Below are 27,134 nucleotides of genomic sequence, written 5' to 3'. Positions count from 1 at the left end.
TGTGCTTCTCTTATGAATTGTAATATAAATGTCTGTGTTATCGAGTGGTCTTAGGTGAAACCCTGTGGAAGGGTTGATCAACCTCCAAATGGGTGGTGACCCATGGGTTGAGAACCACTGAGTATAAAGCTTTCTTTCTTTCTGCTGTGGCTCACTGGAGTTAAAAGTAACAAACTTCTAATCCCCATTTTCCCCGAGTGGAAATTCTCCATGGACAATGTGGCTAATTATATCCATGTATCCTTCTATGGAAGCAGAGACTTACTTCTTGTGCCTCATGTGAAGTGAGCTCCTCGCAAGGAAGGCGCTTTATAACATACTTTATAATACTTTATAAGTATTATAATACTTTATAAGTATTGCTTCTAAAGCTTCATTTTCAAGTGATCTCATTTTCATCTCATAGGAGATTGTCACGTGGACACAATATGGGAATATTTTAAAAAGCATTTATTTTACTCCCCTTCTCCATGACACTCTTCATTAGATGAAGAATAACTCCAGAACTCCAGAGGGCAATGTTTCAGGGTTTTTTTCCTAGAGAAGCGTAGTACTCCTAGAGTGTTTTCTACCCTGACTGCAGAAGAATTTTATTCTTCTTTGCTGTTTACCACATGTGCAGCACAGTTCTACTAAAACACCACCTTATAGGACATAAGGCAAAACTATGTTCTGTGTGGCTTGTTTCTTCAACTCTTGAAAGCTGCATCACAAACTCACTTGAGTAAGGAAACGGTACTCACAGTGAGAGAAGGTGCAGTGCTGACAATGGCATTCTAGATCTTCTTAACAAATGGAATGACCTAGGACACAATACCTACCAGCTGACTCTGCCACAGAGTAAGGGAAGGCTCCATCTGAGCTGTCATTTATTAGGTGGCACTGGCCTCTCTGTGAATTAGCTTTAAAACAGGAATTTCCCAGAACCCTTTGCTTCATCTATAAAGTAGAGCCAGAATATGTAGGTTCAGAAAAAACAGAATTCTCTAACAACTTACAACTAAAACTGCAATGCCTGTCCCTGAGCTGGGGTCTGGCACATAGTTGTTCAATCAGTTACTAAGGAAGGCCTGCAAGGAACTGACAACTACAGGTGTTCGTTAAGAGACATTATCCTTAACAATGTGGGCAGGTTTCATCCAATGGCATGAACAACTTTTTAGAACAATATCAAAGTTACCATGGCAAAGAAAAACTTCTTCAAGACTGTTGTCAGAGTTTCTGCCAGAGTCCCAGCCTGCGCCACATCTCAGACAGTACCCACGGTCAGGGCAGATTTACTGACACAGAACTCCCTCAGGTGAGTAACCACCATCTCTGTGTATCCACCTGGATCTGTTTCCCTAAAGAAGGTTCACTGTACTGCACTATGCTTTACAATACAGCAAAGGAAGGCCACAGACAGCAAAGGGCAGAAAGAGGAAAACCACACAGGGTAGGTCTGCAGGGAAAATAACATGGTGCTGCTCCTTTCCTTTCCTTTCCTTTAGAGAAGTTGTCACCAATGCATCCCTGGCCGGCTTGAATCTGTTAGATCAGGCTGGCCTTGAACCATTATAATTCTCCTGTCTTTGCCTCCCAAGTAATGGAATTCAAGTCAGATTCCACATTGAAGACCCCACTGCTTTCAGATTATGGTTATTTTGGGTGCAAATAGTATTAAATGAATGAGTGAACAAATGAGTGAATGAATACAAATTGTCTGTAGAGTAAACCTACCAAATTAATAAACTACAAGAGAGATCAAATTAACACCCTCAGTGTGCCAGGAACTTTGCTAGCTGTGAAACCCAGCTTGCCCGACCTCCTGGCCAATGAAACTTTTCTTTTCGTAAAGATTCTACACGGGTTGCTAAAGCTATGTGAAAATTTTATGTGAAATAATGTAGAAATGTTAACTTGGTTTCCATCTTCATTGATATGGGATTTTTAGTGATAAAAATTTCTTGGTTACCAATAAGAATCGATTGATGTTATTTCCATGATAGTGACTTTTAATATCAAATCTCCAAGTCCCTCTGTGTATATGCTTGCTACCTGAGTGGCATGTTACTGGGTCATCTGTACCTCCCTAAAGACTTTCAGAGTCCAGTGCACAATTACAGCCTGGGTTCAATACTTATTAGACTGAATATTTCTTTAAAAATTGAGTATTTTTTTAAAAGATAGTTTATTCAAATGCTCCTTTGTTGTCATGAAAGGCACTGATTTTGATCTTGCTCACTTGGCTCTCAGAGTTCAGGTAAGCCTTGGCAAGTAGCCAGTCTGCAGTGTATCAGAAGACTGCAAGACAGCATGGCCCAGTGAAAAACACAAACATGAATATAGTCTGCATTCTTTCTTCATCCTCTCTTTTCTATTTAGCTCACCCTGATATAATGCTCCAGAAAGAACCACTGAATTTGTCTTCTTGGCTTTACTATTGAATCCTCTCTACCAGTGGCAAAGCCTGAGGACCAGAAGTTGCTACAGAAAATAGGGTAGTTATAATCAGAGGCTGCACTGGTCACAGGCCCCAACAGTAAGATCTTAACAAGAGCAAAGGGGGTAGGCAAGGGGGCAAAGCAAACAAGGGGAGAAGAGGAAGGGGCCTGAGTGCAAACAAGGTAAAACAGCATATAAGTTTAAAAATGCCATAATGATTGGGCTGGTGAGATGGCTCAGTGGGTAAGAGCACCCGACTGCTCTTCCGAAGGTCCAGAGTTCAAATTCCAGCAACCACATGGTGGCTCACAACCATCTGTAACGAGATCTGGCACCCTCTTCTGGTGTGTCTGAAGACAGCTACAGTGTACTTACATGTAATAAATAAATAAATCTTTAAAAAAATGCCATAATGAATCTCATTATTCTGTATCGTAAGGTAGTACATACAGGCCTGAGGGTATGGGATTAAAGAGAGCCATGAAGATGGAATGAAATCCAAGAAATCCCAGTAAAAGCTGGAGTTAGCCTACTTAAGAGCATTAAAACTAGTGAGGACAGTCAGTGCCTTTTGTGTTCCCCTACTGCCTTTTTTCTCCTCAGTCAGCTCAGTCACTGCAGTAGAAATGGCTGGCTAGCCTCTAATCTCTCCCATGCATTCCTTAGAGAAGCTTTACTGAAGTGCCATGTACTGGAGATGCTGGAGGACAGCATGTGAAGGGTAGATGGGGGAGTGGGGAGCTCCTGCTAAGAGGCTGGCCTGGTAGAAGACCAGAGAAAGAGGAGAAACACATCAAACAGAAGTCAGAGAAGCTGCTGGGGCCAGATCCTTCAAGCTCTTGTGGTCTGAATAAAAGCCTTCCTCTTGTGAGCAGTGAGAAATTAGTCACAAAATCTATCACACTCTAAGTGGTGTAAAGAATAGAAGTGTATTTCTGCAGCTCTTGAAGCCTCGATGACTAGGAATATGGTACTGACATACTGAGCCTTTTTGAGAGTTGTCCTGCTTACTTAGAGATCTGTGCTTTCCAATTCCATCTTCATGTGATCTGTGCTCTAACTTCAAGATCCCATCTAACCTCAACTCCCAGAAAAGACCTCGCTTACAAGCAAGATCACATAGGGTTGGAACGCCCACATTAAATATTGTGAGGGATATGAGTACTCAATCCACAGCCAGAAGAAACATGATCAATGTCATTGTACTGAAAGTAGGTAAGTGGTTCTCTAGGGTTTTTTTTTTTTTTTTTTTTTTTTTGAGACAGGGTTTCTCTGTGTAGCCCTGGCTGTCCTGGAACTCACTTTGTAGACCAGGCTGGCCTTGGACCCAGAAATCCACCTGCCTCTGCCTCCCAAGTGGTGGGATTAAAGGCGTGTGCAAACAAAGCCCCTGGGCCAAATGAGGGCCCTGCATCACAGGAGGATGCTTGCTTCAGAAAGAGCGATCACTGCTGCTCTGAGGACTACACAAGGCATTTTCCTCTGATTTGTGAGACCATAGTCGTGACTGTCACAGGCTGGCATGAGCAATGAACATAAGGCTTCTCCCTGGAAGCAGTCCTACATGCTTCAAGCCCTGAGACTGTTAATAAAAACATCCTGTTCTCCCAGGAAGAATTCTTTAAAAGTATTCTGTTGCTTTTTCTTTTTCTCTGTTATGTTTCATTTGTCAGCTCTGGGTCCTCTCGTTTCATGGCACACAAAGCTCCTTCATGGTATTTGATTTTCCTGAACCTGAAGACGATTTTCTAATAAATTATTTTGAAGTTTCCTTCAAATTGTGGGATTTCTGTTTGTTTGAATAGAAGGCCATCACTCAGTGATGTTTTCTAGATCAGTTAACATGTTCAATCTCTTATCAAACTCAAAATCCTTTTAATATAGCAGAAGGTTTTAGATGGCCAGCAACTGTTGGGAGAGATAGCTTCACTTGGATACAATCAGAAAGAGGAGGACATCTCCTTCTGTATGACTGATGTGGCCACCATCTTTTCCTATTTAAGTCCAGAAGTACTCCTTTATTCTTATAGCAAATTGATTTTAGTCAAGATGTGCATGGCAATGAAGAAAGCTTTTCTGAATCGCTGGTATCAGGTTTCCAAGAGAGAATGAAAAATTAGAGTAGTTTCTTATAGGAATTTGGTGCATTATTTCAAGCTCAAAATGTATACCTAGCTATTAAAAACATTAATAGTTAGCCACACTGGCTGCAGATGATTTTAAGTCAGAATAAGATATGAATAGTATTCTCTCCTGCTTGTTTTCCTGTGGTGTTGATGGGCACCCATTCCTTCTTTTGTTCTGGAGATCTCCAAGGCAGAACCTGGGATACAGGTGATACCAGCAAGCAGAGCGAGGAGCAAGAGAGGAGCAGGGGTAGCAGGAAGGTGTGAAGGATGTGGTTTGGGGCATGTCAACTCCTTAGGCACTGAGACTCCATCTTACAATGTTTCTGTGGGGAGCTAAGTAAAGAATTGTTCAACACAGTTCCTTGGATGAGCCAAAAGCTATGCAACCATCTGTCAGGTCTGTGTTCCCTTAGGTTGAAGGTTACCATGTCCTGGGAACTCAAGATAAAGCCAGAAGACGCTGGACCATATGGAATGATGGGGCTTCCTGTAAGACCTGGAATGAAGGTGTGTGGTGACCTGTAGCCATCTGTAATCAAGGATCCACAGTAGGGGAAAACAGAAATATTTTAGGACAAGAGATCAGATGTATCCTGTGTCAAGTGTTTGACTTTTGGTTGACAATAGTTTAATAACGCAATCATTTTCTTGTGGCTTTTCAAAACGCTTATGAGTTAGACTTGACCTATACCATATAGTCTTCTGATCCCTGAATCATCAACAGCAAACAGACAGCTTTTGATGGTTACCTGACCCAAATGGCACCATATAGTAAGCATTTCCAGTAACCTTCAGCTATGTCAGTAGATATACACATCAAACTTCTACATGTTAATTTATACAAGTCAGCCATTTACCTGTTACACAACAGTGTGTGCCTCTCCATCTCCTCACCAGGATATGTGAGATTGGGTTTACATTTTTCATGATTATAAAATCTCTGAGCTACTGTTCTATATGAGTGAGTTTTCTCTAACATACTTGACCTGAAATAAAATTCCTGTTATAGGTATGTGCACATATGATGGATAATTTCAGTTGTCAACTTGACAAGATGTAGAGTCGTATGGGAAGGGAATGTCAATGATGGACTGACTATCTAAATTAGGTAGGTCTATGGAACTAGACCAATGCCAATAAAAGGGATTCTCAGTTTAAATTTTAATTAATTAACTAATTACTTAATTAATTAATTAATATGTCTATCTAAATAATTTGAAAGGGTTTGTCGCACAGGGGCTCATGTGTGGAGATCAGAGGACAACCTGTGGTTCCTTTGAACTACTATGTGAGTTCCAAGACAAGGTGACTTTGACCTGCTGGGCCATCTCAGTCCAGGGATTTTCTTCATTGGGATAATTGAGGTGGAAAGACCCACCCTAAATGTGAGCATCTTATGGGTAAGTCTTGGACTACAAGAAAAGGAGAGAAGGAACTAAGCATGAACATTTATTGCTAGGCTGGAACATGAACAGCTGTTTGTTTGTTGTCTACGGATAATTGTGACTGCTAGCTCACGGTGACTGCTAGCTCACGGTGACTGCTAGCTCACGCTCTTGCGGTTGTAACTTCCTCCCAATGGTGACACATAACCTGGAACTGTGAGCCCAGCAAGCAGATTCTTCCCTACATTGTTTTGTCAAAGTATTTTTCTCACAGCTACCAAGAAAAACAAGAAACAGTGTATAATTTTCAACCTATCTAGTTATTGGCATATTATCATCCAAAGTAGTTCTGGCATTTATAGTGATGCCCAAACTTTACCAAATTTTCTGTTACTCCCTATTTTCTCCAAGGCTTAGTTTTATTAGAACCCTAAATGTTTTGAATCACAGTTTCATATTGTTATTCTAAAGTCATCATAAATACTAGGGATTAAATAGGAAGGGTGGGCATTACTGAAGAAATAACTGGATATGAGAGAGTTGGTATCTACTTTGCAATTCACCAGGCCAGATAGAACTGTTTCCATGGAGTTAAGAAAGATGTTGAATATGGCATTCAACAATTAGACACATCTTTAGTCTCAGTTGAGTTAGTCAGTGTGCAGTGTATCCTCCTCATACATAGCCATAAGGAAGTGGAGAGTGCACCAGGCCAACAACCAGCAGCCAAGTGTGGCTACTGGAATGGCAAAGACAACAGTGCTAACCAGGAACCTCTCAGAACTGATGTAAGCCAGGATAGACAACAACCCTTGAGCCTCAGGCAATCAAGAAACAGAAGGCAGCAAAGCATCCCCACAATATTATTCTATTATGGTAAAGAACCCAGAAAGCTCATGGGGAGTCGCTGAATATTATAAAGGGCTAGATGGGGCATAGAAGCCACTATATCCAGTAAATCTCATTTCATAAATCCTTAATAAAAGTAAAAAGATCTTCCCACGCTGTATTGAACTTTGCTAACATTTCAGTTTTAGCATCCTCCTAGCTGTATAAAACCAACTGACACTTGGGTGGTATAGATGGTGGTGTGTTTTCTGAGCTACTGCTCACCCTCTATAAGAAAGTTTCTTTATGTAATGCTAAACCTTTAGTATTTTATAGATTTGTATTCACAAGAAAGGGATGAAAATCCAGGAAAGATTTAAAGGATTAAACTAAAGATTTAAAGGAAGATGCATGGCATGAGAAGCAAATGGAACTTCTAGGAGATACAAGGATGCTGGGTTCAAATCCCACTGTCCTCAATAAGTTGCCACCCTTTTACTTTGTTGGCAGGAAGGCTTCCAAGGTCCCCCAAACCATAAAGCTCACTGCCATGGCTACTGGTTTCTACGTGAGAACTAAATAGTGAAATCCTCTCGATGAACATAACACTTTGACTACAAGGAAAGGAAAAAATCAGACTCGAGCAAGCAGGAAGATTCCCCCACTGCTGGATGATGTTCACAGAGTCATAAGGTAGCATGTGAGCCAACAAGGGGTGTTATGTCCAAAAGCTCTACTCATGTTCAGACATTGGGCACTACAGTATCAATGGCCCACACAAAATGTATCTACTAATATACCAATAATAGTCCAATAATGACACAACTATTATAGGTACAACCAACTCACTTCAGGTTAAAATTAAGCTCCATTCTATAGAATAGAATGCATATGTGTTACTATAAGACAGAGCAAAAGGTAATAGCTGGAAAGGTCATAGGCCATAGAAGGTAACAGCTGGAAAGTAGAAGCAACACTACTGTCATCATTTTGTCAGTAAATATGATGTTCTATCGAACTGCCTTCTTAATGTTAATTTAGGCTTTTGCCCATAGATCATTGCTGTTGACACTCTCAATTGGTCATGCCGATAAACATTCCTTTTGCAATGGACAGTGTACTGCAGGGATTTATAACCCATTTAAGTTCATGAGAACAAATAACTTCTGCTGTAGAATAGTGGCCCAATACATAGATATAGATAAAGAAAACTAATCAGACATCTACATCCTAACCTCTAATTCTCAGGGGCATCCTAGAGGCAGGGAGTCTAAGAACTAGAGGAATGGATGGAGTGCTATATATACATTTCTCTGAATTTAAACATCCCAGCCTTGAGGGAGACTTGTCTCGGGAACTAAACAACTTACAAGTCTCAGAAAGTTTTGGAAACAAATAGGGTTAATAGGACCTGGCAAGTTGTTTAGAAGTTCCAGGAATGCAGCTCATGTACTTTGAAACTCATGCTTCACTGGGCTTTCCTATGATGTGAGTCATATGTGCTCTTTTAATCCCTTACTCCTAGAATTAACCCCAATACACTTGGGGACAATGGTTATTTTGCCTGTATTTGGTACTCTCTAGGGGGTGAATAGACTTCTTTCACATCTCTCCAGGGAACATAACATAGCAAATGTAGAAGATGAAAAAATCCCAACCTGTAGAGACTCATCAGGAAAATGAGAAGATTTGCTATTCCAGGGGTATAGATGCAACTTCGGACAAAATACTGGCTAAACATTAAGCTACTGAAACCCAGGGGTGCTCCCTAGAGGGATTAAGTAAAATTATTTCTTTCAGTCTTGAAGATCCAGGTGTATCTGCACTGGATCTGCCAACAAAGGCTAGAGAGGTAATCTCTGAACCACAGGAGCATTGCTGAGCTCAAGACAAACTGAATTCCCCAAAATGTGAAGCATTTTGTGATCATATGTGCATAGGCAGGCAAACTCACACACACACACACACACACACACACACACACACACACACACACACACACCTTCCAGGGAGAGCTTAAACACCAATTTGAACACAAATCAGATTAGACAGACCTGGAGGTGACTTCTAGTAGACCAGACTAAATAGATAAAAGAAGAAAATTGAATCACACTATACATACAGTAGGAAAAATCACAGTTCACCTAGCCAAGTGGCTAAATATACATGTAAATTATCAAACAAATAACATCAATAAATTTCCAGATGAGGTACTCATTATCTAGAGATATAATATATCTATATACTAAGGGATTTTTAAAGAGACTTCTTGTTTTTCTTAATAAGTATTCACCGTGTTTGATAAGCATGATGAAGTGTAAAATAATTAGCAAATACATACATGTCATATATATATACATATATATATACACATATATATATACATATACATACATATACATATAAACAAACACACATATATGCATACATATACAAGCTGACAAGTATTTTGTAATTATTTCACTGGTTCAAAGATTGTGTCAGAATCTTGCTATTTTATTGAGAGATTAATACTGAAAATCACTGTTTATATTGTTTGGAAATTTATAAGAAATTCAAAGGTCTTTCATCTCAGTAGGCCCCTGAGATTCATTATTTAACCAAATGTACCAGCGAGTCACTTTGTACTGAGAGTTGATTTATAGGAAAGGCAGAAAATCATTTATTCATCCAATAATCCTGACTAAATTATTAATAACAATTTACAAATACATGCCATGTGGGTAATGTTAAAGACAAATGCAATGCTACCAGAGAATTCATTCATCCAAATGTGTTGAATTCATATTGCATATGAAGGAGATAAAGTTTGTGTTGTTTTGTTATGTTGTTAAATAGTAGACACAAGAAGTGCTAAAAGGTTATCCTTTGTAATTCCAGAAAAGTGCCTTATGTGGCACTGCTAAGTCAATGAAGGTATCCCTGAAAGAGGGCATGGCGTATCAACAAAGCTGGGGTAATACAGTATTACAAAGACCCAGCATACTCCACTCAGAGCCCCCTGGATGTTCACTTCTCACCTGCACTTGACACATCATGCTGGAACGAATACAACTTGATGCTGCTCAGATAGAAACATACATTACTGACAACAGAAAATGGTTAGTGGATGCAGAACAGCAGTGATGATAAATGGCACCTGGACCAGACATGGAGAACAAGAGGCCCCAGGATAGATGGAGGCCAATGAGCCACTTGCCAAGCACAAAATTGATAAACTAGGTTAACAGCATACTCAGGTTAGATAACAAGTATGTAACGAACACTTCCAAGAAAAACTAGCTGCTTGGGAGTGTGTGGAGCAATGCTTTCTTTTGGCTAATGGGACACTTAACTATATTCAGCAAGTACTGTCTAGCCCAGAGATAACTGACACACAACACTGAGAGTCAAAGAGACATTGCACACGTAAGAAACTCTAAAATAATAATGCTCACTCTGTAGGAAGTAGTCATAATTACACTGCCTTCACTTGCCAGGCACAGACGAAGTCTTTGTTGCATGAACAACATGGCTAGAGTGGCTCACATCTTTATTCCCTATCATTTGAGAAACAGAGACAAGAAACTCTCTCTGAACCTGAAGCCAGGCTCACTTACACAGTTAGTTCTAGACTACCGAGGGCTGCATAGTGAAGACCCTTTCTTAAGTAAGAAGTGAAGGCAGAAGGCATGCTGAGATTCTCATTTTCTGGGTAGCAATCCTATGGCTTCCTCATTACATCATCCTGGCAGAGGTATCACTTTCTCAATTACTGAGATTCCTCTTATAGTGTCTCAATTAACTGTATCACTGCTAAAAATGCCCAGGAAAAATAAGCTTTTTGTTTTAAAAGATTTAAGATGAAGCAAGGATTTATATTTGCTCACAATTCCAGGGTGCACTCTATCATGCCAAGGGAGTCATGGCAAGCACTTGATCTGTCATGTTTCACCATGGGAAACAAAGGGAGATGTCCAGTATTGTTCACTAACTTCTTGGTTTTATACAGTCTAGGTCCCAGGCCCAGGGGATGGTGGGCAAAGATATTACTCTATCATAAATTGCAAATGAGTTACCATTAAAATGACATGTGTCTAATTATAAAAATCTGCTTATAAAATAAAAAGACAGAATTTGTGTGCACAGTGAAACTCTGTCTCAAATAAACTACAAAGCTAAAGCAAAGAAACACGAATGAGGACCCAAGGAATCTAAATGGTCTCCTGTGTGAGAATTTCCTTGAGTTTTTACTTTTCTTTTCTTTTTTATTTATTAGGTATTTTCCTCCTTTACATTTCCAATGCTATCCCCAAAGTCCCCCATACCCACCCCCCCCCAATCCCCTACCCACTCACTCCCCCCTTTTGGCCCTGGCGTTCCCCTGTACTGGGACATATAAAGTTTGCAAGTCCAAAGGGCCTCTCTTTGCAGTGATGGCCGACTAGGCCATCTTTTGATGCATATGCAGCTAGAGACAAGAGCTTCGGGGTACTGGTTAGTTCATATTGTTGTTCCACCTATAGGGTTGTAGTTCCCTTTAGCTACTTGGGTAATATCTCTAGCTCCTGCATTGGGGGCCCTGTGACCCATCCAATAGCTGACTGTGATCATCCACTTCTGTATTTGCTAGGCCCCGGCATAGTCTCACAAGAGAGAGCTATATCTGGGTCCTTTCAGCAAAATTTTGCTAGTGTGTGCAATGGTGTCAGCGTTTAAGAGAACCTGAAATATCAAGTCCCATGAAAACCTTAGATGTGGCCTTGACAGTGCTCGTTTCCAGGACTAGATAGGGGAGTTAGCGTCTATGCTTGAAAGGCCAAGATCAAAATGAAAAGCCAAGCAGTCATCTTGACAAACTGCAGTGCACAGGGCTGCAGAGAGACCACAAGCCCAAGCACATGGCAGAAAGATCCAGAGAGGAGTGGGTGGACTTTCCGTATTCCCCACCTTGATGTAGCCTATGTGTTCAAAGCAAGCCAGGAACTAGTGTCAGGCTTCCAATCTCCATCACATTCCCTAAGAGGAAGAAGAGCACACAATTCACTTCCAGGGCAGTCTCTGCACCATCACCTTAGTACCAAGTCAATATTTTTGTGTATATGTGCCAAGAAGTGGTACAACGATTTCAATCTTCAAATTGAAGACAGATAAGAACCCATTTCTTCTGCTGATAAAATACAGCTTTCCCACTGATGGTTACTAAGTTTATGAACAAGATACTCAACAACAGATGAGGATCTCTGCAACAACAAAATAGAAATTAAAAGGACTCTGTTATCAAAGGAAGGTGCACGGAAGCCACAGTGAAGTGAAACATCGCACCATGTCTCATACAGATGCATAATCCTCTCAGTCAGAAGCAGAATAAATACTGAAACATGGGGAGGAGCCTTCACCTTCACAGAGCACAGTACTTTAAATATGAATAACCACAGGGGCATTGAAACATCTAAATATACAGATAAAGTTATGATGCTGTTCCTTCCTCATATTTATGAGCTGCCTTGACCTTGGCAGATCACAAAAAAAAGAAAGAAAGAAAGAAAGAAAGAAAGAAAGAAAGAAAGAAAGAAAGAAAGAAAGAAAGAAAGAAAGAAAGAAAGAAAGAAAGAAAGGAAAAGAAAACACTGACTAGACTTAGGCCTGGGAAGAATTTCTAGGAACAATCTAGAAATAACTGAATCATGCATACAGGGATTTATGTTTTAGAAGCTACAGTTTCTTTTCTTTTTTTTTTAAACCAAGTTAGAAAGAAGTACTACTGGGGGCTGTGGAGAGATGACAAAGCAACACTTGCTGCCTGTGGGAAGATGTGCTGCATTTTCGTGACTAATGACTAGCTCCATTCCACTGTTCCTGGTATACTCAAGGAATATGAAAATAATCCTCAAGGTCATGTATCTGTGCTTACTAAAGCAGAGAGCTAAGTGAAGATTCTTTAAGATAAGAACAGTATGTCCCATCCTTCTGACACCCCCATTTATTTGCTGGTATAAAGTTGACCCATCAAAGTTAGTGGATGGAAGGATAGAAGGATGGGAGAAATAATGTATATCAGGCCATAGGCAAAAAGGATGCTGCTCGCTCCCTACAGCCGTGTTTCTTAATGCAGAACCATCTGAGCCTCTCCCAGACTAATTAAACCTCATTATCCTATACTATTAGATAAGAAGACTGAGAAATGGAGCTTAGGAACTCCCCTGTAAATGTAATAAATGCTGCCACATAGTATTTCACACATCCTTCCAGGCCTGACCCCAGTGGTGTGTCTGATCAATAAACAGCATCTCCTCTCTACTGCAGTTCGTCTGCTGCTGGCAATAGGACAGGGTGCTTCTAAGTCACAGCAAGAAGCTCCTGCTCCCTGTGAGTGTGGAAGGACATAAGCCAGGGCTGCAAAAGCAGCGCGCTGGATTCTGCCTCTGCTTTCTGCTGAACGTGTTTACTGCTTCCCCATATGGCAAATGCTAAAGTCTTACCACGACCATCTGGAGATGCAGAATATTCAGCTACGAAAGTATCAGTTGGAACTTAGAGTGTTCTGCTTAGAAGCATGGAGTTCACCTAGAAACTCAGTTGTGTTTTGCAAGAGCCCAGTCTAAGCAATAGCAGGAAAATACACAAAATACACAAAAATATGTGTTTACAGGCCTGTGATCACCACCCTGCACTAAAATTCATTAAATATGTAGGATACACAGGTTTTGAACAGAATCTTAAATTTGAGAAGATCCTAGGTATAGCATCCTACAGAATAAAGGAAATACATCTTTAAGTAGTACCACTAAAAAGACCAACACATTGATAGCTATCATTGCATACTGTGCTTGCTTCACATAGCTTCATGAATTTTACCGTCTCAGAAATAGGTAGTGTCCAGCAATCACTGCCTGTTTCTCTGCCATGTTATCTCCCTTCTACATCCTGTCAGCCTCTGGAAGAGCCATGAATCCTCAGCAGATGCTGTGCATCTGGCTCCTCAAAGAAGGCAGGTAGACTTCCACTAAGTGTCACACGCTAGAAAGGAGGCAACCGAGGTCCACAGAGATCTGGAGAGGTGACTTGGAAAGGCAGGGAACAAGATGCTCTCAGAACTGAGTAGGGATGTGGTTGAGTAGGAATTAGACTCCTCTCGGGACTGCACTGAAGAAATTCAGAGGGAGATTGGTAGAGAACTGACTTCAGTTAACATAAGAAAAAAGTCTGTAATTACATGCAAAAGTGTCTAAAATAGAAAATATTTTCATTGAAAGGAAGAGGTATATTGGAAAGGTTTTGTTCAGAGACTCGGAGACTTAGCTGCATAAGCTGTATGATCCCCCTGCCTCCAATTTTTAGGAGTTGGCACTTTGCTTCTTCCTCTGAGGTCCCAAAGCACACACAGTACACTTAGCAACGCCCTGGATCTGATGTCAATGCTTTGTATTTCAATCTCCCTCCTGAGTCAGAAAGCCACTTGTAAACAAGATGCATAGTCTTATTCCTCTCTGCATCCACTGTCCTTCCACAGTATCTAGAACATACTAGAAGCTCAATCAATATTTGTTAAATTAATTAATAACAGTTCAGCTGGTTAAAAAAAAATAACATTAATGTGTATATGTCTATGTGTGGCTATGCGCAAATGTGGTTTATTACAGTTTGTAAGTGTCCTCGGGAAAGGACTGTGAAGGCCTGGCCTCCCAGTTAAGAGATGCATCCACTGAAAATTAAATCATGAATGAATGACTCTGACTTAGTCAGTTAATAAATCTATTGGTAGACCTGTAACTTGATGACATCACTGGAAAATAATGGAAACTCCTAGAAGTGGAGCCTAATAGAAAGAAGGTCCCAGAGGGGTGTGCCTTTGAAGGACACTTCTTGCCTCTGGCTTCTCTGGGTCTCTCTCTATTTTTCAGATAGCATGAGATGAACAGTTCTGACCCAGCATCCCCTTTGGTTTGGGAAGATCCAACAAATGGAGCTAACTGAGCTCAGACTGAAACCGGGAGCCTCATTGAATCCATCCTCCATTGTACTGTTTTAAAAACAACTACACCCTGACTAACATCAGGAGCTGGTCTCTATACACATATGAATTTATACTCATGCAAATGTCCCTTTCCCTTACATGAATTCTTTGCATTCCCATGTTAGTCTCGATGTGTAAGCTCTTAATGGTGCTGCCTGGTGGATCTTTAAGCACCATGGATAAATGCACAGATGGCCCATTACGTGTTAGGACATCAGATACCGTACTGGAAACAGGCTAATACCCAGGGCCTTACGCTCTGCTGAGGAATATCACAAATCTGCGTCTGTGTCTAGATACAAATCATACGTGTTTGGTTTCATGAACATGCCAATGAGAAACAGGTTTTCACGGCTGGGTTTAGGAACTTGGTAAAACATCTTTACTGAAGGCTTTAATAATGATGTCATGCCTGATGATCCAGCACTGAAAGGGCAGCAAACCTCGTGAAAGCTCACAGAGAAGGGCTTCCTGAAGCAGATTTTTGAACGAAAATAAACACTGGCTTCTAACCGTGCTTAAGAGCTAGATGACAACCTATCCTTTTCAGCTTTGTCAGTACACTGGGTAAAGGAAAATGTCAAAATTTTAAAAAACGGCTCAGATTTTCAGAGAGTGTTGCCACCTAAAATCCATCCACAGGTGACATTATGAGGTTTTTTTTTTCCTTTCTTTCTTTTTATTCATTTTTATTGGTTATTTTATTTATTTACATTTCAAAGGTTATCCCCCTTCCTGGTTTCAGGTAGCCCCCTATCCAACGCCCCCCTGCTTCTATGAGGGTGCTCCCCCACTCACCCACTCCAGTCTCACTGGCCTGGCATTCCCCAACACTGGAACATCAAGCCTTCACAGGACCAAGGGCCTCCCCTCCCATTGATGTGCAAAAAGGCTATCCTCTGCTACATATTCAGCTGGAGCCATGGGTCCCTCCATGTGTATTCTTTGGTTGGTGGGTTAGTCCCTGGGAGCTCTGATATTGTTGTTCTTCCTATGGGGTTGCAAACCCCTTCAGCTCTTTCAGTCCTTTCTCTAACTCCTCCATTGGGGTTCCTGTGCTCAGTTCGATGGTTGGCTGCAAGCATCTACATCTGTGTTGGACAGGCTCTGGCAGAACCTCTCTACTCAGTGATTAAAAACAACGACTTCAGTATGAGGTTTCTCAATCCACCAGTTAGCTCATCTGGGCCATGGCAGACTGCACTGAAGTTTCTCCTTATGAAACTCTAGAGAATAAAATGGCTTCTTCCAGGCCCTGCACATCCTTCTTGGGCCTCAAACAGATATTTCAACATGCACCATAAGGATTACTTTTTCTTTCTTTCTTTCTTTTTTCTTTTTTCAAATTTCAGAAAATCACTTTAGAAATTATTTTATATGCATGAGAAATAAATAATACATTTTAATATAGGTGAGGATCACAGGTCTGAGATGTGGACAGGAGCGGAGTAAATGTCCAGTGTATACAGGGCCTTGAGTTTCGTAGCAGCACATTTACATGTATCACACACACACACACACACACACACACACACACGAGCCATACAGCAAGACATAAACTCATAAACAAAAGTGGACAAAGGTAACAAAACTGACCTCTATATATAGAAAAAAATAACAGCCTCACCACAAAGGTATTAAAATACAAGGAATTATAACAGCACTGAGAATGGAATTCTTTTTATCTAAAACATGAAATACCTACAATTCAGGCTTTATTTTTAGTTCCAGGAAGAACTAAGATCTGTTACAACAAAGAACCTCAAATGAACTTCATATTTCTTTAAAACTAAATCTTGTAATCGGGTTGGATTTGCATAGCCTAATTTCTTAAATGGGGCCAAGAAGTCTTTAAATAGCACTCTTTAAGCATCTCTGAAGCATCCTTCCTTCATCCAGTAAATTTAAAGCAAACTGAAGTGTACTATCTGAGCCACACTGGGGTCAGCAGGCTGCACATCTAGCAGAGCTCTGACCATAACCTCATGGTAGAAACACATCAAGCTCAGGAGTCAAAAAGTATACACAAGCACATATACACATGCATATATTTCCTCTATATGTAATGCACTTAGGAAATCGAGTCTGTTAGTTCAGTCCTCAAAAATGATATGTTTGAAAAGCCAAACTTAGAATATGTTCAAACTGGAATTATTCTACATATAGGGTTCCTGACTTCTTTAAAGTATAATTTCTCTAAGGAAGAATCACTTGATATAAAAAGAGACCAAGAATATTTAACACCATAAATACAAAGCATAAAACACAACCATCAGTTAGGATGTGGAATCACGTAGTGGTACTTAGCCAGAAAGGCAAACTAAAATACAAGTCAAAGATGGGCCCAGGTGAAAGACCAGAGAAAGGCAGTTTAGTGCTCAGATGCGGACATGGGAACCAGGAAGAGCACAGGAGTCATGGAAAAAAGAATCCAAATCAATGAGGATAGCTCCAACCTGGACAGACTACCCACTCTACCCCAGGGCTCCATGGGCAGTGTTGACCCTCATACCAGTCCTAACAGAGTCAGAAGAAAGGGGTTTTCTCACTAACTTTGAATTCTCTGCATAAGGTCTGAGAACAACACACACCAACTCCGCATGCTTCCAACAGGTCAAGCATGAAGATGTGATTTTCTTAGCACTTACATTTGGATGGACAAGTAAGTAACTACAAACAATGGGGGTATGTAAGATGATACACACTTAGGAAGTCACCCTAAGACCCTTTAGATTAGACAGAATTTAGATTAGACAGAATTTAGACAGAATTTGGATTACCAACAGCAAGTTCAAGGCTGCTGATAAGCCATTCTGTTTTGATGAAACCTAAGTATATTTAAATAAGTTAGCTGGAGACTGAAATGAGACAATAGAAATTCATTTAGATTGTGTTCATGAATATACCAAGGTTAAAAGTTCACAAGGAGTCAAAGGTCTTGGTCAAGCTTACAGAGCATCCAAGACACACAGTTCTGCCAGATATGACAGCACATCTTCCACCTGGGGTATCCTCCCAGGCTATTCTCCTAAGTTTTCAGTCTTTAATATGTGTCAAGCAGTGATTGATTGTATATTGTTGTCAGGGTTGCAGGTAAGAAGCAGAAAAATAGCTTAATACAGAGATACACCTAAAACCCTCTCTGTGCTATAGCTTGCTACAATACACTTGCAATAGTCTCTGCTTACATTGTCTTTTTCACGATTTTTGTTGAGCTAAAACCATACAGCAACCTTACTGTAGACTTCCCTAACTCCTGGGAAGGCTTTTATGTGAGGAGGACTTTTAATGTCTTTATTCATTTTAGCATAAGATTAGACTTAAGCATGAAGAAGACAGGAACATATAAGGAAGATCTAAGTACACAGGACCACACGGCTAAAGCTGGAAGAAGAAAAACAACCATACAAGTCCTCACTCATAAAAGAAGTATCCATTAATACAAAAGAAATTATAATGAAGATAGTGTCTCTCATACACGTGCTTAACAACAACAACAAAAAGATTCAATGCACTATATCCAATTTATGGTGGAAAAATTATTGTGAAAAATTTTTCCAGGGGGAGGAAAATAAAATGACTCATGAATTATTTTGGAAATACAAATTACCCCTGCAGGGTCTGGTAAGTCAACAGTCTGGTACTGTATGGGTGATGGGAAAGCTCATGACAGGAGACAGGTTAACAGGCAATGTGGCAAAGGGTTAAAATTAGGCATTCACAGGCACATGCACACACACACACACACACACACACACACACACACACACACACACACACAGAGGAACACACAGGAACACATGTTAACACCCATCATGCTTTATGAAACACACATTCTAAGAAAAGGAAGACAGACTTTATAAGGTATAGGCCCATAGCCAGAACTGTGGCATGGAGGTTCAGACCCCTGGAAACTAAGACCTGCTTAGTGCCCAGGGGAAAAACTTCACCAGCGTCACTTCAGAATAAAGGGGGCAAACTCTCATGTGCTCCAGTACTAAGCTATTTAAAATAATATTTGAAATATTATTTATACTCAACAAAATTATTTTGAAATTGCTCAGTGTGTTCTGATGAGTCTTTCACTCTAGATCTCCAGACATTTTATTAAATTACTTTTCAAAAGAATGTTGGTAAACTATCTAAATGCACATGTTAATCTAGATGCATAATCACACTCATTTAAAAAAAATCAAATCAAAGAGTATACCGTGAGAATGTGAGCAATAATCTCACAATTAATTGATCTCAGAAACACCTCCAGTTTCCTTATAAAAAGTGTTTTAGAGACAGCTGGTGGTGGTGCACGCCTTTAATCCCAGCAGAGAGGAGGCAGAGACAGGAGGATCTGAGCTCTAGGTCACCCTGGTCTACAGAGAGAATTCCAGGACCTCCATGGGTTCACAGAGAAACCTTATCTTAAAAAAACAAAACAAAACAAAACAAAACAAAAACAAACTAAGCCAAACCAAATGAAACAAAACAAAAAGAAGTGGCTCACTTAATAATTATTAAAATGTTTTTCTTTTCCCTCTGAGCAAATAGAAATCCCTCAGCTAGCTCTCTGATGGTTCTCGTTTTATGAAAGGTAAGAAATCCTGAAGGCAACAGTATATAACTTCCACATCTCATTTGTGTTAGCTCTCCTTTAAAACTGTAGGGTCTCTGCCAATGGCTGACAATATCTTGAGGGATTTATTAGAGGTTCCTGGACTATCATCAGCCACAGTGCAATAACAGACAGGACAAAGCGGTGAGCTTCATTCAGGTCAGAGCAAGATCCAGGATTAAGGAACAAAAGGATAATCAAGTGAGGAGCCCAGCTGCCAGGACTCAGGGGACTCAGAGCTTGTGAAGCAAGCACTGCAAGGGAAGAACGTCTACATTTAGTTGGACAGGGTTTTCTACAGTCTAGCCCCCCAGTTTTAAATAATTCTAAAGTTATAGAATGTGCAGAGTCTATGTTTTTATGTATGCACTCTACATCAGAAGATTCGTTTTCATATTCTTTAAGAATGAGCATGGATATTAGGGTAGCACTAATTTTAGAGCTGTGATAATGTGATTTTAATGTTAATGTACACAGCGAAAGCTTCCTAGGGAAGACAGGACAGCAGCAAGGAGACCTTCAACACAGACTCACCCACCCTAGGGGAGGAAATGCCAGGAGATGGAAGCGCCCGAGGCATGCAGAGTTTCTCTACTTGCTTTTCTATCTTTCAACTGTTTCAGGACCAAGGCGTTGTGGTTGTATTTGGGAGTTGTTTGCTGCATTGCAGTGGGATCACTTCTAAAAACCAAGCACAGATTACTAACCAACATGATTAACTTCTTTCATAGCTCCTTCTAGTGCCTTATGATTTCCAGGAAACCCAACACAAGCCATGTTGAAACTGTGATCTGCCCCACGTGGACCTCATCCACAGATAAGGATAAATGAATACCCACTGATCCAATCTCTTCCAATTGTCCCAATGCCATCTATAGAATTCTCTGATTTTTTTAAACTGAGTTGAAACCTACTTGTACCTTACACTAACTAAATTTCCATATGCATTTGTGTCTATGGACTTTTTATTAATGTTTGATGATCTTTTAAAAAAGTTAAGTTCCAACATTTTAAATAGAAAGGATTTTAAAATGTGTTTTGATATACCTTAAAGCTATTAGCCTTTCTTATATTTCCATGGCAATACCTAAATATTTTTCATATTATTTATGATAAGATTACAAAGAGTAACTTTTAGGCTTAAGGATATAACTCATAACCCAGTGATACAAGTGGTTACCTTGCATATGCAAGGTCTTGATTTAAAAAATATATATTGACAGCCTGGAATAAACCCCTCCTTTATCAGGCTGTCTTTGCATCCACAAAGTCACAGTACAGTTTCACATTTCTAATATCACTGAAGTGGCGTTCTATGCAATAGTATTTTTATATTTCAAAAAAGAAGAAAGTCACCTTGAAACATCCCTATTTTTATCTTTTTAAAATGCTGCTGCTGATGAGATTTTTTTTCCATCTACTATTTCATCTGATTGCTGTCTGTATCTATCTAAGCTATTTCTGTATGGCAATATACTTGTGTGTTTTAAAAAAAATGTGCTCACCCTGGATTTTCACTTGGATCTGTAAAATGCTAAAGATAACAATCACATCATGCAATAACAGTCATTTATTTTATCTTTCCTAGTTTCTATACCCCTAGCTTTTTTTTCCTGTTGCATTGTGTTGGTAACAAAATACCTCAAATAAAACTTAAGGAATAACACAGAGAGTCTTGACTTCTTGACATACTGGGGTGACTTCCTAAGTGTGTATCACCTTACATACCCCCATTGTTTGTAGTTACTCTGGCTTGTTTATGTTATCATATATTTCATTATTATTTTTTCAGATGCCTGCATGTATTCTAAAGAAAGCAAGAAAGGATGTGGCTATAAATGGGTGGGGAAGTGAGAAGGACCTGGGAGGGAGGAGTTAGGAGAGAGGAAACCCTAATCAGAAGATTGCACATAAAAAAATTCAATAAATAAATCATAATGTTAAAAAAAGAAGAGAGAGTCAACGGTAGGGGCAGCTCAGTGGGTAAAACATTCGGTTGCTGTGTAAGTGTGACAGTCTCAGTTCAGGTCCCTGGAAACCATGCAAAGCTGGATATGGCTGCACACGTCTGTGCTCCGTCCACTCCTGTGGCAGGATGGCTTAGAAGACACAGGTGAGTTCTCGGGAGCTCATGAGTCAGCTAGCCTGGTGTACACAGCAACAGCAAAGTGACTCTGTTCCACAAAGCTAGCGGTCAAGACTTACTCCCAAGGTTCTCTCCTGGCTTGCATGCCAGAACATGGATACACACAGACACAGACACACAGACACACACACACACACACACACACACACACACACACACACACAAAACGAGTCGTCCTTTGGTTTTAAAAAGAAAGACACGAAGATAAGCATTCATTTAATGCTTTTGACCCTCAACTTAAATTGTGCAGTAGCTAGTGAAAAGCCATTTTAGTGGTGTTCACAGAACACTATTACCAATCCTTTATTCTCAACCCTTCCAAATCTCTCTATTGTTAGGCGTGTCTCTTTCATATAGGGTAGGGTTGTGTCTAGCTTTCTGATGCAAAGCACAATCCTTCATATAAGGCAACCTAACCCCATAATTTTATTAGTAATTGTGGTTTTATGAGCTATTTACAAAAACACAAGTTGAAGACAGAATCTTTGATACTGTGGATGTGACCTTATTTGGAGATACAATTACATTTAGAATCCTGTACAGATGGAATCAAGATCAAATAGTGACTCCTGTAATAAATGTGACTGGTATACTAATAAAAAGAGGAAAACGGGCTGGAAAAAGTTATGAGCACTCTCCCTTCCAGAGGACACGAGTTTGATTTCCAGCAGCCAGATGGCAGTTCACAGCTGTCTACAACTCCAGCTCCAGGAGATCCAATGCCATCTTTTTACCTGGACCTCCACAGGCATCAAGCAAACACATGTGGTATACAAACATGCATACATGTAAAATATTCATACATATAACATAAAGTAAGTATATCTAAAAACAATTTATTTTAGAAAGGGCAACAGATATAGGGACAGAAAGAATGGCATGTGACAAAAGAGGAAAAAGCTTAGGTGTTGCCCCTGGATGCCAAGGACACAAAAAAATCCAAGAGGAAGCGAATGAGCAGATTAACCTCTTGAGCCATCCATCACCAAGCAGTGACATTGTAACTCTAGACTTCTGCCTACAGAACTGTAAGAGAACTTAATTTCTTTTTTAAATGTTTATATATGGGCTGTATTTACATCATTTCCCCTAGCTCCTTCACATTCTGTAACTCTGTGTGTGTGTGTGTGTGTGTGTGACTGGATCACCAATCAGGGGGCTCACTCTGCAGGAGAATGACATGCCCTCTCGTTACAGTCACGAACTGCCAGTAACTCTTCATCTAGAAATGGGCTTTGAGAGATTTCTCTCAATCAATCTGGCATGTCAACTGGTGTTATCAGTGTTTATTTCATTAAGGTTCCTTGCTCACAGAAATGTGTCACAGTGTCACCAGAAAAACAACAACCACTTGTTCTGATCTTAATTCTATTGTATTTATATCATAGTTTCTTTTCAAGTTCTTAAGTATCATTGCCCATTTTAATATATATAGCCTAGGCATGTGCAAACATACTAAAAGTTTTTATTAGGGCTAGAGAAATGATCCAGTAAGTATAGTGCTTTTAAAACGGAAGTCGTTCTCATAGTACCAGACGGTGCTATGCAAGCTATGTGAGGAAAAAGTCATGTGCAGCCTGACCCCACTTCTGTGCACACCATGAGTTACCATGGCACGAAATGCCCACCTGCAATGTCCAAGAGTGGCACAGACATAACTTGAGGTAAAAAAAACAACCAAAAAAGAACAAACGAACAAACAAACAAACACCACTTTCTCAATGGATTTAAGACTCACTCCACAGGAAGAAATGCATGCCTGGTCATATAAATGGCTAAGGAGCAGACTGACCCCATGGCTAGGGAGTAGACTGACCCCATGTCTAGGGAGCAGACTGACCCCATGGCTAGGGAGCCTACTGATCCCAGGGGTAGGCTTTGCTAAATAGAAACATTCCCAAACTGCTCTCTAAATTCCATTCTCTCTACCAACAGACTAGTGCAACTCTCAGATCTCCTCAGGTCTTTGTGTAGTGGATGGTGTGTGACAGAGATCCTCACAATGGAAAAGAATGAAGAGAACACTTGTCTGTAGACTGAATGCTACATATCACAGTTCATCTGCCCAGGGCTCAGATCATCAAAGAAGAAAAAGCAACAAGAGTGAGTGAGAACTCTCAGGTAGGATGGAGTGAAGCAGTATCTTCTGGATATGACAGGGTCACGGCACACATGAGCTCACAGCAGCTGTGGTGCCCAGCACCAGACCTGCACAAGACCAAGCCAGGCAGCATTCCAGGACGGGTGAGAAGCTCATGACACCTAGCTGAGGAGCGAACACTTATGGCTTCTTGGAGAAGGTCAGTCAGTTTTCCTTTAAGGATATGGCCCCTGGAGAGTCAGCCACGGTCTACCAGATGCTTCCTATTCAAGAGGATATAAGCAAGACAAATTTGATCCAACAGTGTCGGGAGCCATTTTGCCTACTTCTATAAAAGTCTGACTGCCAGCCAGAGTTAAGTCAAGTCAGAGACAAATCTGTGGACAGATTTCGTGGCCTGCTGACTCATAGAATGTTAGAAGAAGATAACATCCGAGGCTCAAGGTGAGGGGCTAAAAGTTCTATTGACTATGGTAAAAGAAACAGGGACGGCTCCAGACGGAAACAGATACCCTATGTATATATATGTCTACCTTTATTTCTGCTAGCTTTTAATTTTGCTTCTCACGATGCTGTGGGGGATAAAAAGAGTGATTGAGAAAGATGTCAGATGACAACCTCTTCCCTGTACATGAACCCACACATGCATACTCCTGTACACACATATACACACACACACATAGACACACACACACACACACACACACACACACACACACACACACACACACACACACATATAGACAGTTATTATACAAATACCCTAACTCCATGAGAGAATGACTTCCTTTCAAATTCTCTGATCTGAGAGACCCCATATCCTGTATGGTAAATTTACCCTGTCCTCTCACATGCCACCCTCATTTGTCCCCCTCAGCACTCACTGAGTAGCGGGGACTCAGTTCTGTGTCCGTGTTAGGATATCGATACTGCTTTCAGTTTCTGCAGTTCATGAGAACATGTACCTACTGGGTTTTAATCTGGATTTCTATGTGTTTTTAAGTAAGGGCTTTTGGGAGTCTCTGGTCTTGATCCCTGAGAAGACACTGGGTACAATCTTGCCAAAGAACAAAAGATGAGAGGCTGGGGAGATGGCTCTGAATTTAAGAGGACATACTGTTCTTTCACCAGGACATGAGTTCAATTCCCAGCACCCACTTCAGTCAGCACACAGCCACCTGTAACTACAGCTCCAATGGATCAGACATGTCTAGTTATCCTAAGTACCTATGTTCATGTACGCAGATCATAGGCACACAGACACACAGACATATACACAGAAGTACAAAATTTTAAATGCATAGTTTTTAAACCACAAACAATTGTTGGTTACCTTAGGCAAAATAGTGCATATCAGAAATTGTTACTAACTAGTTTATGGCTATAAAGAACCTGAGGAATAAAAAGGCACAGGGAGTGTCTCCCACTCCCAGATTATAAGAGACGGTGCCTCAAAAAATGTGAAGAAATTCTGATATGTATTCAGTTCATAATGGGTTTTAGATAATTACTTTAGTAAATTCTCTTGCTGAATTTACACTTAAGTCAGAGAGTAAATCAAATGTACAAGGAAACATAATCAAGATCAAGAAATGATTGGAAGGCCAATAAAAATCTAGTCCCTCCTTCCAGTACTATGTGTGACCACGAGCTAAATAGTACTTAATATAAGTAGTAGCTTGTTCTCTGAATCCAAATGGGTCAACAAGACCAACTCAACACAGAGGTTCAGGGAACAAAACATGAAAAACAATAGACCCCTAGTAGAGGGATCCCAAAAAACAAGGATTTAAATGTCTCTAGAGATAACTTAGTCAAGTGTCTGGGGTCCTACGTTCTTTTTTGCAGAGCATTGTAGCCAAAGCTGTTTCCTTGCAAAAATCAACAGCAGAGAGGACACAAAGGGCATCCTGATGCTAACTCACCAATGTAAACTGCTATCCATTCTTCTGGAATACAATTAGAAGTCAGAATGTAACAACTCTGACTTTTGATACAGTATCAGGACATCACAGTCTCTAAAGGAATGAACAGAATTCCAAAGGATATGCACAAAGACACCATGGTGAATACTGCAAGTGATCTAAATGCTTACCCTTAGGTAGCTGGCAAAATAAATGATAGCACAGGTCATCGAGGACATAGTATGTGACACAGAAAATATATGAGGGATTGATCAAACTCAGCTGCTCATATTCAAACAGCCATATGGTTTATGTTGGAATAGTTGGCTCACGAGAAGTCACATTCTCATGGATGCACACTGCTAGACAGCAAGGCGGGCCAGTGTTCCACAGCAGAACCGCACAGCACATACTAAAGGACAGAGAACATCAGAAAACAGGAAGATACGTGGCTCTCCCTGCTTGAAAGCGGGTCTTGATGAAATTCTGTTTTTGTGGCTGTAGACTGGGTGGTAGAGATGAGGCGGCGAGCAGGAAACAAGAAGATAGATGAAGACATCCCTGGGGGGCAATACCGGGATTCCTGTCAATCTGGCAAGGATGTATTTCAGTTGAGTTTAATTTAGTTGGAGGAAATATGATATGGAACTGCTTATTTCCTTCACCTTGGATGTTATGAAGCAGCTCATGCTGCTTATAAAAAAATCTAATAGTATCTTTATCTATGATTGACAGCGACTCAATCATAGCTTCATATGTATGGAAATAACTCAGAAAGTTTTGACTTTTCCTTCCCACATCTTTCTGCATTTGACCTTTTTTTTTCATTTTAGAATTTGCATATATTATACTTTGGAAAAAGAGAAAAGACTACAAGAGAAAAATTGATTAAAGAATAATAATTTTAAAAATGACTAGGTGACCCTTTAAGGTCAGAATCTTCTCCTGTCTTACGACCTACACAAAATGGGATATAAAATAGAATGTAGTACAATGTCTTTACATATGCCAAAACAAAGCAAGTAGTTTGTTATATGACCTCTGTAGAAACATTCTTTTTTTTTTTTTTTAATCTTATACTACCTCCATGGTATTCCCCTCTCATTTACTTATCAGCTTCTGCAGATGAAATCAGTTTTGTGGTTGTTGTTTGGTTGGTTTTTTGAGACTTGGTTTCTCTATGTATAGCTTTGTCTGTCTTGGAACTCACTCTGTAGAGTAGGCTGGCCTCAAACTCACAGAGATCAGCCTGCCTCTGCCTCCTGAGTGCTGGGATTAAAGGCATGTGCCACCACCACCCTGGTCAGCAGATGGAATTTTATCATCTTATCTCTTGATACTTCACTTTCTCTTAGTTTATTTAAAGACTGAAATTAAAACCTTTCCAACTAAACATATCCATATAGACTGAAAGAAAATTTCCAGATTTTCATCTAGTTCTCTCCCATTTGCTAAAACACTCCATATGTCTGCCTAGCCATCCTCTGTCTATTTTTATATAGTCCAGAACTCAGAGTTTTCTAGAAAGTTACCTGTGCTCAAAGCTAATATTAAAAGTAGTAATAATTTTATAATTCTAGCATTTAGGAGGCTGAGGCAGAGGCCACACACA

The 27,134-nt window shown here is 40.2% G+C and overlaps 1 protein-coding gene across 2 annotated transcripts in view; it reads right to left on the bottom strand.

The window, feature by feature from the left end:
- Window positions 1-27,134, bottom strand: part of Sh3gl2 (SH3-domain GRB2-like 2) — a 183,925-nt gene that overhangs the window by 50,570 nt on the left and 106,221 nt on the right. The window contains exon 1 of one of the 2 annotated variants that reach the window (XM_006537710.3): window positions 2,038-2,044. The exons of the other annotated variant lie outside the window; for it this stretch is intronic. The gene's annotated coding sequence lies outside the window, so the exon portion shown is untranslated. Of the gene's footprint in view, window positions 1-2,037; window positions 2,045-27,134 lie in introns of those variants that run through there. 2 annotated transcript variants of the gene reach the window in all.

This window comes from Mus musculus, chromosome 4 (genome assembly GCF_000001635.26).
Source record: "Mus musculus strain C57BL/6J chromosome 4, GRCm38.p6 C57BL/6J".
Taxonomy (NCBI): Eukaryota; Metazoa; Chordata; class Mammalia; order Rodentia; family Muridae; genus Mus; species Mus musculus.
This window is presented reverse-complemented; position numbering and strand designations above follow the sequence as displayed.